The sequence below is a fragment of the Eurosta solidaginis genome, chromosome 5, assembly GCF_040869045.1.
Source record: "Eurosta solidaginis isolate ZX-2024a chromosome 5, ASM4086904v1, whole genome shotgun sequence".
Lineage (NCBI taxonomy): Eukaryota > Metazoa > Arthropoda > Insecta > Diptera > Tephritidae > Eurosta > Eurosta solidaginis.
The window spans coordinates 173,759,123-173,776,189 of record NC_090323.1 but is presented as its reverse complement, the minus strand read 5'-3'; the positions used below and the strand labels follow the sequence as shown (position 1 = coordinate 173,776,189).

At 33.6% G+C, this 17,067-nt stretch overlaps 1 pseudogene; it reads left to right on the top strand.

The window, feature by feature from the left end:
• The first annotated feature begins 938 nt into the window (after positions 1-938).
• LOC137254334 (carboxypeptidase B1-like) lies at positions 939-16,659 on the top strand (annotated as a pseudogene).
• Positions 16,660-17,067: the final 408 nt, after the last annotated feature.

The window sequence follows — 17,067 nt, the reverse complement described above, 5'->3', positions numbered from 1 at the left end:
TTCGACATATGGAAAAAAGATTTTGAATATAAATTTAGGTTTGAGACGCGAATTTCCTTTTACATTTTTAATAGCTGACATAGCGAAACCAATAATTGGTGCTGAATATTTATGTAAAAGTGGCCTGCTTATTGATATCAAAAATAAACATTTAGTTGACCCATTGACAAATATTTCAGTCAACACGATCTCATATTTCTGTAATGTTCCTCTTCCGAAGATTGTCTCAGTAGATAACAAATATACAAAATTATTAAAAAATTGTCCGTCATTGATAGCTGAATCAGATTATTAGAAGCCAGTTAAGCATACTACGGTCCACAGATTTATTACTGAAGGAAACCTTCCTTTTTCTAACCCCGGGCGCCTAGATTGGAATAAATTCAAAGTGGCCAAAACCGAATTTGATTTATTTTTAAGAACTGGAATTTGTAGACCGTCAAATTCATCCGCTGCTTCCCCTCTTCATTTAGCACCTAAAAAGGATGTTAACGACTGGCGTCCTTGTCGTGATTTCCGTAGATTGAACGTTATTAAAATACCTGATCGTTATCCTTTACCTCATATACACGATTTAAATAAGAATATTCGAAACAAAAATATATTTTCCATCAGATACCAATGGCCAAAGAAGATATTTTCAAAACGGCAATAACAACACCTTTCGGTATGTTAGAGTTTTGCATATGCCTTTCGGATTAAGGAATTCTTCACAAACCTTCCAGAGGTTTATTAATGAAATTGTTAACGGTCTAGATTTTGTATTTGCATACACTGATAACTTACTTATTGCGATTGAAAATGAAGAAGAACATTTAACACATCTACGTGTACTTTTTGAACGACTATCCGAGTAATGGTTAAATATTAAACCAAGTAAATGTATTTTTGGTGTTAACAGTATTGACTTTTAAGGGCACAATATTTCTAGTTCTGCAATGAGGCCATCCGATGAGAAAACAGCAGCCATACGTTTTGAATGCCCAAAAACTATTAAACAGGAACAAAAATTTATAGATATGGTAAATTATTACCATAGGTATATTCCAAATAAAGTTGAGTACACGAATATAATATATGATTTAATTAATAGAACAAACAAAAAAACGCGATAAACCATTATTATGGGTCGATACATCAACTAAAAGCTTTGAATGTATTAAAGAAAAGTTTGCATATAAGGTGTTATTAAATCATTTTAATAAAGATGCTAAACTTTCTTTAATTTTTGATGCATCTAATACGGAAATTGGTGGTGTCATACAACAACACTTTAATGATGCAACTGAGCCATTAGGTTTTTATTCGAAAAAGCTTTCTCATTTATTTAAATATCAAGCATTTTAGATACCTTTTATAAAGGGCGACAGTTTACAATTTACACGGGCCAAAAACCATTAACTTTTGCTTTAAGCTCAAAAACGGAGCGCAGCCCTAGGTAAACAAGACATCTCAAATTGTTGCGCAATTTACTAATGATATACAGTAAATAGAAGGAAAAGATAATGTTGTAGCTGACACATTGTCACGAGCTTTTGAACTTGATTCAATTAAAAACTCAGAGATAAATTTTAAAGTTTTATAAAATGAACAACAGAAATATAATGAACTAAATGAACTAACTAACAGTCAAAGTTTTAATAACCTTAAGCTAATCAAAATTCCTGTACTAAATTTTAATATTAGGTGTGAAATTTCGGCCGTATATTCCATATAATTTAAGAAAAACGATTTTTGAAATGTTACATGTAATATCACATCCAGGTACAAAGGTTACTCGTAGACTAATAATTAAAAAATATTTTTGGCCAAATATGAACAAACAAATTAACCTATGGTCGCGAGAATGTATCAGCTGCCAAAAGTAGAAAGTTTATCGTCATATAAAAACACCTATTTTTAAAATTACAATACTTAAAAGTAGATTTCAGCATATCCATTTGGATTTGTAGGCCGTTTACCAATATCAAAAGGACATCGATATATTTTTACTTTAATTGATAGATTTACTCGTTGGCCGGAGGAATATCCATTAAAAGATATTTCTGCTGCAACTATTGCAAAGAAATTCGTTAATGAATATATTTCTCGTTTTGGCGTTCCTTTAGAAATAACAACAGATCAGGGCACTCAGTTCACATCAAATTTGTTCCCGGAACTAACTAAATTACTTGGGAGTCATCACATAACAACATCTGCCTACCATCCTCAAGCTAATGGAATGGTGGAATATTTTCATAGACAGTTAAAATTATCAATTATGGCTAGAAATGGGCTCAGAGATTGGTATCAAGAGTTGCCGATAATACTTCTAGGTTTGCGATCAACTTTCAAAGAAAATGTTTCGGCTACACCTGCAGAAATGGTTTATGGTCAAAATTTACGGTTACCTGGGGAGCATTTTGTATCGGTTAATAAAAACTTATGTTTATCAGATGTCATAAATAGCTTACGTGAATACTTTAAACATTTTAGATCAAATTTAGTCCATCAGCAAAATTCTTCTAATATTTTTATTCCAACGGACTTAAAAGATTGTCAGTTTGTTTTGTGCGTGTTGTAAACAAACATGCTTTACAACATCCATATGAGGGTCCTTATAAGGTTATCGAGAAAGACATAAAAAATTTCAAGGTGGAAATAAATGATGAAATAAAAAATATTGCTGTTGATCGTTTAAAACCAGCATTTATTGATGTTGCACAAATTCCTAACACTAAAACCAAAAAGAAAGTTACTTTTAATTTGTTTAACAACAATTCTTCGGAAGGGGGAGTAGTGAAGGGTTCTTATTATTATTTTTTATTTAACTTTGTGTTTCAGTTACTTTGAACTTTGTAATTTTAATATGTTTTATCAATATTTTAATTTTCAATATTGATTTTTTTCAATTATCAAAGTTTTCATGATATAAAATTTGGATTCGATAGAAACGATTTTAAATAAATATAGAATACCCGTCACGAGGCTAAAGTCCTCTTTTTATACTCAGTTGAGCAGAGCTCACAGAGTATATTAACTTTGATTGGATAACGGTTGGTTGTACAGGTATAAAGGAATCGAGATAGATATAGACTTCCATATATCAAAATCATCAGTATCGAAAAAAAATTTGATTGAGCCATGTCCGTCCGTCCGTCCGTTAACAAGATAACTTGATTAAATTTTTAGGTATCTTGATGAAATTTGGTATGTAGGTTCCTGGGCACTCATCTCAGATCGCTATTTAAAATGAACAATATCGGACTATAACCACGCCCACTTGTTCGATATCGAAAATTTCGAAAAACCGAAAAAATGCAATAATTCATTACCAAAGACGGTTAAAGTGATGAAACTTGGTAGGTGAGTTGAACTTATGACGCAGAATAGAAAATTAGTAAAATTTTGGACAATGGGCGTGGCACCGCCCATTTTTAAAAGAAGGTAATTTAAAAGTTTTGCAAGCTGTAATTTGGCAGCCGTTGAAGATATCATAATGAAATTTGGCAGGAACGTTACTACTATTACTACATGTATGCTTAATAAAAATTAGCAAAATCGGAGGACGACCACACCCACTTTAAACAGATTTTTTTTTAAAGTCAAATTTTAACAAAAAATTTAATATCTTTACAGTATATAAGTAAATTGTCAACATTCAACTCCAGTAATGATATGGTGCAACAAAATACAAAAAAAAAAGAAAGTTTCAAAATGGGCGTCGCTCCGCCCTTTTTCATTTCATTTGCCTAGAATACTTTTAATGCGATAAGTCGAACAAAAATTTACCAATCCGTGTGAAATTTGGTAGGGGCTAAGATTCTAGGACGATAACTGTTTTCTGTGAAAAAGGGCGACATCGGTTGAAGCCACGCTCAGTTTTTATATGTATTGGTATAAAAAATGGCCGAAATGCGAATATGACCACGCCCACTTTTTCGATATCGAAAATTACTAAAAATGAAAAAAATGCCATAATTCTATACCAAATACGAAAAAAGGGATGAAACATGGTAATTGGATTGGTTTATTGACGCAAAATATAACTTTAGAAAAAAACTTTGTAAAATGGGTGTGACACATACCATATTAAGTAAAAGAAACTGAAAAATTTCTGCAGGGCGAAATGAAAATCCCTTGGAATCTTGGCAGGAATACTATTCGTGGTATTACATACATATATAAATAAATTATCGGTACCCGACAGATGATGTTCTGGGTCATCCTGGTCCACATTTTGGTCGATATTTTAAAACCCTCATCAATACCTTTAATTTGATGCCCATATCGTACAAACAAATTCTAGAGTCACCCCTGGTCCACCTTTATGGCGATATCTGGAAAAAGCGTCCACCTATAGAACTAAGGCCCAATCCCTTTTAAAATACTCATTAACACGTTCCGTTTGATACCCATATCGTACAAAAAACTCTAGAGTCACCCCTGGTCCACCTTTATGGAGATATCTCGAAAAGGCGTTCACCTATAGAACTAAGGCCCACGCCCTTTTAAAATACTCATTAACACCTTCCATTTGATACTCATATCGTACAAAAAATTCTAGAGTCAGCCCTGGTCCACCTTTATAGCCATATCCCTAAATGGCGTCCACCTAAAGAACTATGGCCCACACCGTCTTTAAATACTCTTTAATACCTTCCATTTGACAAACATGTCAAAAAAACACATTCCACTGAGTATGTAATGTTCGGTTACACCCGAACTTAGCCTTCCTTACTTGTTTTAAGATAGGAGCAACTTCGTTAGTCTTACGTTGTAAACTACACATGAATTTCGAAACTTTACAGCTTCGTGCTTGGCTCTACATCATTTCCGCCAAGTCGAACTTGTGGAACTGTCACTTTCTCTTAATATCGCCTAATCTTATTTTTAGTTGAATCGTCCGCTTTTTCATTCCCATCTATTCCCATATGCCCTGGGAGCCAATATAGATGTACGCTTCTTCCTATCCCGATTATTTCCAGAGATTGCTTGCATCCTAACACACTTTCTGCCATTTGCATGCCATTGCGAAAAACTTCCACCCCTATTGTGGCTCTAAGAGATCCACTGGAGAGGAGGTAAGGAAATAGGTAGTCTATCCGTCCAATATTTAATGACGTTATACTATTATGGCCATATGGTCTGCGCTCAAGCTGGGATGTGTTATGCTAAGTATTGATATCTCACCACACGTCCTGTGGTGTTTCCCCTTACTGATATCGTGACCTCATATCTCTATACGTATCGCTAAGTAATCTGCCTTCAGCTTAGTATGCAGCCCATCCAAATTGTTATTTGTATCCGTGGCCAACAAAACTCAACGCTTCAGTAAGCGTTAGTGACAAGTGGCCGAAAAAAGTAAGTTCTTTGATGCATCCGGCTTTTTTGGATGTGTTTGACTGGGGAACTAAAGTTAAAAGGAAACAACGTCTGCCGGGTCGGCTGGTAACACTATAAAATAATTCACGTAGGTCCCTAACTACTTAGCAGAAAACTTTTTGGCATATTATCCTGTCTATTTTGACTGTCGTCCTTATAAAGACTTCAAACAACTCGAAGGAACTAAAAAAATATTTAAAAAAAATTTACTAAATTAATTTGAACAAGTAAGGAAGGCTAAGTTCGGGTGTAACCGAACATTACATACTCAGTTGAGAGCTATGGAGACAAAATAAGGAAAATCAACATGTAGGAAAATGAACCTAGGGTAACCCTGCAATGTGGTTGTATGACATGTGTAGGAAGGTATTAAAGAGTATTTTAAGAGAGAGTAGGCCATAGTTCTATGGATGGACGCCATTTAGGGATATCGCTATAAAGGTGGACCAAGGTTGACTCTAGAATTTGTTTGTACGATATGGGTATCAAATGAAAGGTGTTACTGAGCATTTTAAGAGGGAGTGGGCCTTAGGTCTATCGGTGGACGCCTTTTCGAGATATCGCCATTAAGGTGGACCAGGGGTGACTCTAGAATGTGTTTTACGATATGGGTATCAAATGAAAGGTGGTAATGAGTATTTTAAAAGGGAATGGGCTTTAGTTCTATAGGTGAACGCGTTTTCGAGAAATCGCCATAAAGGTGGACCAGGGGTGACTCTAGAATATGTTTGTACGATATGGGTATCAAATGAAAGCTGTTAATGAGTATTTTGAAAAGGAGTGATCCTTAGTTCCATAGGTGGACGCCGTTTCGAGATATCGCCATAAAGGTGGACCAGGGGTATCTCTAGAATGTGTTTGTACCATATGGGAATCAAATGAAATGTGTTACTGAGCATTTTAAGAGGGAGTGGGCATTAGGTCTATAGGTGGACGTCTTTTCGAGATATCGCCATTAGGGTGGGCCAGGGGTGACTCTAGAATGTTTGTACGATATGGGTATCAAACGAAAAGTGTTACTGAGCATTTTAAGAGGGAGTGGGCATTAGGTCTATAGGTGGACGCCTTTTCGAGATATCGCCATTAGGGTGGGCCAGGGGTGACTCTAGAATGTTTGTACGATATGGGTATCAAACGAAAGGTGTTACTGAGCATTTTAAGAGGGAGTGGGCATTAGGTCTATAGGTGGACGCCTTTTCGAGATATCGCCATTAGGGTGGGCCAGGGGTGACTCTAGAATGTGTTTGTACGATATGGGTATCAAATGAAAGGTGGTAATGAGTATTTTAAAAGGGAGTGATCCTTAGTTCTATAGGTGGACGCCTTTTCGAGATATCGCCATAAAGGTGGACCAAGGGTGACTCTAGAATGTTTGTACGATATGGGTATCAAACGAAAGGTATTTCTGAGCATTTTAAGAGGGAGTGGGCATTAGGTCTATAGGTGGACGCCTTTTCGAGATATCGCCATTAGGGTGGGCCAGGGTGACTCTAGAATGTGTTTGTACGATATGGGTATCAAATGAAAGGTGGTAATGAGTATTTTAAAAGGAAGTAATCCTTAGTGGCGGCCACCGTGGTGTGATGGGTAGCGTGCTCCGCCTATCACACCGTATGCCCTGGGTTCAACTCCCGGGCAAAGCAACATCAAAATTTTAGAAATAAGATTTTTCAATTAGAAGAAAATTTTTCTAAGCGGGGTCGCCCCTCGGCAGTGTTTGGCAAGCACTCCGGGTGTATTTCTGCCATGAAAAGCTCTCAGTGAAAACTCATCTGCTTTGCAGATGCCGTTCGGAGTCGGCATAAAACATGTAGGTCCCGTCCGGCCAATTTGTAGGGAAAATCAAGAGGAGCACGACGCAAATTGGAAGAGAAGCTCGGCCTTAGATCTCTTCGGAGGTTATCGCGCCTTACATTTATTTTTTATTTTTTAATCCTTAGTTCTAGAGGTGGACGCCTTTTCGAGATATCGCCATAAGGGTGGACCAAGGGTGACTCTAGAATGTTTGTACGATATGGGTATCAAACGAAAGGTGTTACTGAGCATTTTAAGAGGGAGTCGGCATTAGGTCTATAGGTGGACGCCTTTTCGAGATATCGCCATTAGGGTGGACCAGGGGTGACTCTAGAATATTTGTACGATATGGGTATCAAACGAAAGGTGTTACTGAGCATTTTAAGAGGGAGTGGACATTAGGTCTATAGGTGGACGCCTTTTCGAGATATCGCCATTAGGGTGGGCCAGGGGTGACTCTAGAATGTTTGTACGATATGGGTATCAAACGGAAGGTGTTACTGAGCATTTTAAGAGGGAGTGGGCATTAGGTCTATAGGTGGACGCCTTTTCGAGATATCGCCATTAGGGTGGGCCAGGGGTGACTCTAGAATGTGTTTGTACGATATGGATATCAAATTAAAGGTATTAATGAGGGTTTTAAAAGCGAGTGGCCCTTAGATGTATGTATATGTGAAGGCGTTCTCGCGATATCGACCAAAATGTGGACCAGGTGATCCAGAAAATCCACTGTCGGGTACTGCTAATTTATTTATATATGCAATACCACTAACAATATTCCTGCCAAGATTCCAAGGGCTGTTGATTTCGCCTTGTAGAACTTTTTCATTTTCTTCTACTTAATATTGTAGGTGTCACACCCATTTTACAAAGTTTTTTCCAAAGTTATATTTTGCGTCAATAAACCAATCCAGTTACCATGTTTCATCCCTTTTTTCGTATTTGGTATAGAATTATGGCATTTTTTTCATTTTTCGTAATTTTCGATATCGATAAAGTGGGCGTGGTTATGGTCGGATTTTGGCCATTTTTTATACCAATATATAAGATAAAGTGAATTCAGATAAGTGCGTGGGCTAAGTTTAGTAAAGATATATCGGTTTTTGCTCAAGTTATTGTGTTAACGGCCGAGCGGAAGGACAGACGGTGGACTGTGTATAAAAACTGGGCGTGGCTTCCACCGATTTCGCCCATTTTCACAGAGAACAGTTACCGTCATAGAATCTATGCCCCTACCAAATTTGAGAAGGATTGGTAAATTTTTGTTCGACTTATGGCATTAAAAGTATTCTAGACAAACTAAATGAAAATGGGCGGAGCCACGCCCATTTTGAAATTTTCTTTTATTTTTGTATTTTGTTGCATCATGGCATTACTGGAGTTGAATTTTGACTTAATTTACTTATATACAGTAAAGATATTAAATTTTTTGTTAAAATTTGAATTTAAAAAAAAAATTTTTTAAAAAGTGGGCGTGTTCTTCATCCAATTTTGCTAATTTTTAGTAGCACATATATAGTAATAGTAGTAACGTTCCTGCCAAATTTCATCATGATATCTTCAACGAATGCCAAATTACAGCTTGCAAAACTTTTAAATTACCTTCTTGTAAAAGTGGGCGGTGCCACGCCCATTATCCAAAATCTTACTAATTTTCTATTCTGCGTCATAACGTCAACCCATCTACCAAGTTTCATCGCTTTAACCGCCTTTGGCAATGAATTATCGCATTTTCTCTGTTTTTCGAAATTTTCGATATCGAAAAAGTGGGCGTGGTTATAGTCCGATATCGTTCATTTTAAATAGCGATCTGAGATGAGTGCCCAGGAATCTACATACCAAATTTCATCAAGATACTTCAAAATTTACTCAAGTTATCGTGTTAACGGGCAGACGGACGGACGGACGGACGGACGGACATGGCTCAATCAAATTTTTTTTCGATACTGATGATTTTGATATATGGAAGTCTTTATCTATCTCGATTCCTTTATACCTGTACAACCAACCGTTATCCAATCAAAGTTAATATACTCTGTGAGCTCTGCTCAACTGAGTATAAAAACAAAATTTTATTAATACGTAGTATTAAATCGATCAACCAAAAGATAAGTATTTGAGGAGTTGTGGCTTGGAAACGATGTAAGCTTTACCTCGTAACGAGTCACCCCATAAGTTAGGAACTACAATCATTGTCAAGAGGTAGTTCGTTTTCTATTTTTTATTAGTCGATTGCTGATAGATAACCAAATAATTTAAAGAGATCCGTTATTGAAATTTAAAAATAATTGGCCGATTAACAAACTTAGTCGCTGCGCCAGGTTTGTTTGAACGAGCAGCGGTAATGTTGGACAAGTTTGCTTTCTGTTTAATTTTTGTTTTGTGTGGAGCATTATCGCTTGCTAGAGCAGACAGATATGAAGGGTAGTATTGGACGACTGATAACCGAAACAAACTACCCAATAACTTTTATATGTACATATATGAATATAAATCTTCTTGCAGACACAAAGTGTACGAAGTTAAGCCGTTAACAGCCGCTCAACTAAAAATGCTACTCGAGCTTTCTACGCAAGCACAGGACAAATATGAGTTTCTTTCACTGGGGCGTCAGGAGGGAGACATTTCAAGCTTGCTTGTTACACCAGAGCAAGAAAAGAACTTCAAAGCGCTACTTCAGAGCCACGAAATATTTTTTGAGCTGATTGATTCCAACTTTGGACGTACACTCGAAGCGAGTGTGCTTGAGATTCACAAACTGCGCAAGGTAAGGCCGTATGCGAGTTCGGGACGCCTTGGTACAGAACGTTACTATTCACACAACGAAGTCAATGCTTACCTCGACGACTTAGCTTACCGTTATCCATCACGTGTTAATGTACGTATATACGGCAAGTCCTACGAAGGACGCCTATTGAAAACTATTACAATAACAAACGGTGACGGGCGTGTGGGCAAAAATTTGATCTTTACTGATGGCGGCTTTCATGCACGCGAATGGATTTCACCAGAGACTGCAATCCATATAATTGGTGAATTGGTTGAGAATTTCGAAGCGCATGCGGAGCTTTTTAAATATTATGATTTTGTGTTGTTACCAGTATAGTGTTAACTACTTTGTACTCTTTACTTTAATTTTTAAAATTATTTTAATTGAGTTTTCGTGTTAACTTAAAATTTTGAATAACTTCAAAAAAAGAAAATTCTAATTAGTTGGAAAATATCTAAACTCAAAAATAAACAAAAATAAATTTTATATTATAAACTAAAATAAAAGTTTTTTTTAAATATCAACATGAATGTTGATATATTGGCGATCCTACCAACGATCCTTCTGACCTACTCTCGATTTACGCGATAACAAAATTACGAAAATTCCGGATGAAATTTCGCTGTTAAAAAATCTAATAAAACTTGATTTTACGAATAATTCAACAACTAATCTACCATTGTCATTGACCTCCTTGGCACATTTAATTAACTTACAAATCGACGGCAATTCGATTAAATCCATACTACGCGTATTCTATGAACATTATGTGAACGTGCGTGTGCCTCTATCGAAAAACAACAACATCTTTATCAAAGTGATACATCATCGACATCATCGACAATTTCATTTATACCAAATAGTTCATATAACATGAGTGTAGATAGTTTGAATAGCCCACGTCGTCCAACTGACGACTGTAATGACAATGCAATATCTTTCAACAATTCTTGATGAGGTATTCCAAACGAAATCAGAGAGCATATTAGCTACATACGTTAATTTATCTAAAAATCTTCTCGAAACATTGCCTGAATCGCTTCAATTTCTCAAAAGCTATACTAAACTTAGTGAAGCAATACAACAACATTCTGTGCAAATTTCATATAACAGTCGCTGTAAATTATATATACGAAACATTAAAACATAGAATAAATGTTGAAAATCAAATTAAAAACATAAAAAACTCTAAAAACGTGTGTGTAAACAAAATTAAAACATTTACAACCTAATACTCTTAAAAGCAACGATTGAGTTATCCAAGCCACAACAACAATTTTGCGCGCAATACACACAAGAACAGATTTAAAATGAAGACATCACGATGAAAATTAAGAGATTTACAAAGAAAACAACAAAGCCATTGCATATTTTAAAAGAATTACGATATCAAACAATCCATATATTAATTTCAAGATATTTTTAAACAATCATCAATCAACTACTACTTATTAATTTTAATATTTTTTTATTAAATTTAATTTTATATAAGTATAATTTTTATTTTAATATTAAATTTAAATTTTTCAATTATAATTTAAATTAAAATTTTAAACCTTTTAACTTTCAAATTTATTTTAAGATTATTTTTATATCTTAAAAATTTTAATATACGTTATTTAAATTTATTTATTTTTTATATAAAATTAAATATTGTATTTAAATTGTTAACTCCCTTTCCAAAAAATTCTTAAATATTTTCTTATTTTCAAATTTTTCATTTAAATTTCTTTTCATATAGTTCTACGTTCACCAATACGAACTCGTAAATTTACAAATTCAGAAAATCAAAATATCAACCATACAAATAACATCATGACTCACAATACAACTCAAAATTCTAACATTAATACAACACAAAACAACATCTCTAATACAACACAAAATACTTCAACACAAGATAACTTTACAAATTTTCCTTCTACTAAATCTATTAAATTACCACAATTTTGGCAAGATTGTCCTGATGCCTGGTTTTTGCTTGCTGAAGGACAATTTGAAATTAACAATATCAATGATGATAATTTAAAATTTCAAAATATTCTAATTACTCTTCAACGAGATACTATATCTAAAATTTTAGATGTTATTAACCCACCTCCTCTTTTTAATAAATATGATACAATCAAAAAAGTTCTATGTGAAAGATTTTCTCTTAGCGAAGAAAAACGATTAGAACAATTATTTTCAAAAACTGAACTTGATGATCGTTCACCATCTGAATTATTCAGATTTATGAAATCACTTATAGGTTCTGCCTCCATAGTTAGCCAAGAATTACTCTTTAAATTGTGGATTCATAAATTACCACAAGAAATACAAATTCATTTGACTTCCAATAATAATCAAAACAGAGATGAAATTATTATTTTAGCTGACAAACTTTTTGATTTAATCAATAAACCTCATTCTTCCAAATCTCCTGTAGTCTCAAGTATAAATAATAATATTTTAGAACAATGCGTTAAAAATTTAACTGAATTAACTACGACTATTTATCAAAATTTAAATAAAATTTCTAATGATATTAATCAATTACAAATCCGTTCAAGATCTAAAGATAGAAATAGATCTAAATCTCGAAATTTTTCAGGATCAAGAAATTTTTCAAACAATCGTAATTTTAATTCACAAACAACTATTTGTTGGTATCACACAAAATTTAAGAATAACGCTCTCAAATGTATACCCCCATGCAATTTTAATCAAAATCATAATTCAAATTACGAACAAAATTTAAACTGAAACGATCCATTATGACGGTGACGGATAATGGAACTATTATTAAACCTACTCGTCGCCTCTTCATATTTGATAAATTCAATAAACTTAATTTTCTTATCGATACCGGTGCAGTTGTATCAGTTATTCCTTTTTCTAAATTTAAAATTTATAAAAGAAATTCGGATCTTACTTCGACTGCAGCAAACGGTTCTTCAATTGAAACTTTCGGTACAAAACTACTTAAAATTGATTTAGGTTTAAGAAGAGATTTTGAATTTCCATTCATTATTGCGAATATCGATACACCAATTTTAGGAGCAAACTTTTTAGAAAAATTCGGAATTATTGTCAATATTAAAAATAAAGAAATAATGGATTCTACTACAAAAATTAAAGTTACTGGATCTTCTGGATTTTCTGATATTTTCTCACTCAAAATTCCTATTGTCGAAAATAAGTTTTCAAAATTACTTAATGAATTTCCATCTATTACCTGCGAACCAGATTATACTAAAAAAGTTAAACACCATACGGTTCACAGGATAGAAACAAAAGGTATTTTACCATTTTCGAAACCCAGACGTCTTGATCCAATCAAACTTAAAATTGCTAAAGCTGAATTTGAATTTTTAGTTAAAACTGGTATATGCAGACCCTCAAATTCTCCTATTGCATCTCCACTTTATCTCGTTCCTAAAAAAGAACCAAATGATTGGAGACCTTGCGGAGACTATCGAAGACTTAATTTTATTACTACACCCGATCGGTATCCTTTACCACATATTCACGATTTAACAATTGATTTAAAAAACAAACAATTTTTTTCCAAAATTGATCTTGTGCGTGCTTACCACCAAATTCCAATGGCAGAAGAAGACATTCATAAAACTGCAATAACTACCCCTTTTGGAATGTTTGAATTCGTAAGAATGCCTTTCGGTTTACGAAACAGTGCTCAAACTTTCCAACGCTTTATTAATGAAGTATTTTCTGATTTCGATTTTGTATTTACATACATTGATGACATTCTTATTGCCAGTGATAATGAAGATCAACATATAAATCATTTAAAATCAGTTTTCAAAAGACTTGAAGAATATAATTTAAATATCAAACCTTCAAAATGTACTCTCGGTGTAAATAAATTAAATTTTTTAAGTTACGAAATTTCAGGCGAAGGTATTAAACCATCTTTAGATAGAATTGAAATCATAACAAATTTTGAAAAACCAATTTCTATAAATAAATTACAAAAATTTTTAGGTATGATAAATTACTATCACAGATATATTAAAATGTTAGCAACAGAACTTAGTCCTCTGCATGAAATATTAACACATGCAATTAAAAACAAACTCAAACAATTAAATTGGACAAATGAAACCACAACAGCTTTCGGAAATGTTAAAAAACTTTTTGCTAAAAATACTTTACTTACACATTTCGACAAAAATGGTACTTTATCATTAGCAGTAGATGCATCAAATGTTGCTATTGGAGCAGTTCTTCAACAAACTAGCAATAATATACTAGAACCCTTAGCTTATTTTTCAAGAAAATTAACTACAACAGAAATTAAATATTCAACATTTGATCGTGAACTTTTGGCAATTTATAATTCAATTAAACATTTTAAACATTTTCTTGAAGGTAGAACTTTTACAATTTATACTGATCATAAACCTTTAATTCATGTTCTAAATTCTAAAGTAGATAGATCTCCTCGTCAACTACGTCATCTTGAATATATTGCTCAATTTACAAATGATATTCAATATATACGTTGAAAAGACAACATAGTTGCCGACACACTTTCCCGTATTCCAGAAATAAATGCAATTTCAACTCAAGATATAAATTTAGAAACTTTATATAAAGAACAACAAACTGATACATTTTTACAAAAAACCATTTCTGATCAAAATTCTAAAAATAATTTAAAGGAAATTCATATTCCAGTTATTAATTTAAATATATGGTGTGATGTTTCTCTACAACCTTTTCGACCTTATGTTCCACATTCTATGAGAAGAATTATATTTGACAAAATTCACTCATTATCTCATCCAAGTATAAGAACAACTAGAAAATTAATTCAAAATAAATATTATTGGCCAAACATGCGTAAAGAGATTAACGATTGGACTTCATCTTGCATCAATTGTCAAAAATCCAAAATTTCAAGAATACTAAATCTCCTATCCAAAAAATTCAAATACCATCAGGCCGTTTTCAACATATTCATATGGATATTGTTGGACCTCTTCCAGTTTCAAATGGAAATTGTTATATTTTAACAATTATTGACAGATTTTCACGTTGGCCTGAAGCTTATCCGCTTAAAGATATTTCAACAAATACTATAGTAAAAACTTTTATTCAAAATTATATACCACGATTTGGTATACCATTAAATATTACAGTAGATCAAGGTTCACAATTCACCTCAAAGTTTTTTACAGAATTAACTAAACTTTTAGGTTCTCATAAAATTCATACATCTCCTTACCATCCCCAAGCAAATGGCATGATAGAGAGATTTCATCGAACTTTAAAAGCAGCAATTATAGCATCAAACGACTCGGTTCATTGGTCTGACATTTTACCATTCATTCTACTTGGTTTACGAACTTCTATTAAAGAAGATTTAAAATGTTCATCTGCTGAACTTGTTTATGGCCAAACACTTAGAATACCTGGTAAATTAATTATTTCAAATAGTAATAAAGAACATGATTTTTCTAATGACGCTCTTCATAAAATAAGAGAATATTTTTCACTTGTTCGTTCTAAAGTTTTTCATCATAACAAAGAAAATGTTTTCGTTCCTAAACAATTAGAAAATTGTGAGTATGTTTTTGTTAAAGTTCTTCGTAAATCTAATTTAGAATCACCTTATGAAGGACCTTTTAAAGTTATATCTAAGAAACATAAAACATTTACAATTCAATACAATAATACTATTAAAAATATTTCAATTGATTTACTTAAACCAGCAAACATACTTATTAACACTAATTTAAATACAAATACATTAAGCAACAAAAAACAAAAAAAGGTTACATTTAATATTAATTAATAATTTGTTTGTTTCAAATTTTCTTGGAGGGGGAGTAAATATAGTGTTAACTACTTTGTACTCTTTACTTTAATTTTTAAAATAATTTTAATTGAGTTTTCGTGTTAACTTAAAATTTTGAATAATTTCAAAAAAAGAAAATTCTAATTAGTTGGAAAATATCTAAACTCAAAAATAAACAAAAATAAATTTTATATTATAAACCAAAATAAAAGTTTTTTTTAAATATCAACATGAATGTTGATATAACCAGTGGTAAATGCTGATGGCTACGAATATACACAATTATCGTCGAATACAAGAATGTGGCGCAAGACACGTCAACCAGTTGAAGAAAATGGCACGGTTTGTGTTGGTACGGATCTGAATCGTAATCTCGACCTACATTAGCGAGGTAAAGGTACTTCTGCAAATCCATGCTCAGATATTTTTGCCGGACCGCGTCCATTTTCCGAGCCAGAAGCGATGGTGGTACGTGATATTATGCACACGTTGCGCGTACGTGGTGTCATGTATTTGACTTTGCATTCATATGGCAGCATGCTCTTGTATCCGTGGGGATGGGGACCGTAAGTATACACGAATCATTTTATTTTGAGCTTACAGACATGTTGTGCCTTTCAGCGAACTTCCAGACACTTGGCAGGATCTCGATGAGGTGGCGTCGGTTGGCGCCGCTGCTATACGCGCATATAGTGGGCGTGAGTATGCATGGGGCTCATCAACGCAGCTTTATGGCGAGTCAGCTGGTGCGAGCGATGATTATGCTTTCAATGATGGATTCGCTATAGTCTCTACAATGGAATTGCCTAAAGGTGGCAGCGGCTTTGATCCGCCAGCATCTGCCATTGATCATTTGGGGAAGGAAAGCTGGACGGGTATTCGTGCTATGATGAAGAGAGTGACAGGAAAATATCCAATGAAATGAAAACTTTTGTATTTGTAGCATAATTTAACTTTTTAAGCTAGATGGCTCACTAATACTCTTATCAATTTATTCCCCACGGACTACATACTTAACCGGTACTAAAATTACTTGTTGAAATAAGGCAGTTGTTGTTGTAGAGGAATTCAAAGCGATTTCACCGATGATTAAATTATAGTTGTTAGCTCATTGTGGTACCACTGAGTGAGAAAGAGACCCCTGCCTTTAGATCTTAATATGATTCGTGTATTCCCATAAGACAGTGAATCGATATTAACCTCATCAATTAATTTAAAGAGAAACGATTCATATTGTCTAGGAAACTGGTTCATTTATGTGCAGCTAAATTTGTCTCTATACCTCACATGTGGGCTTCAGTGTCCATCTGTCATTATCATTCATGGTGAAAAT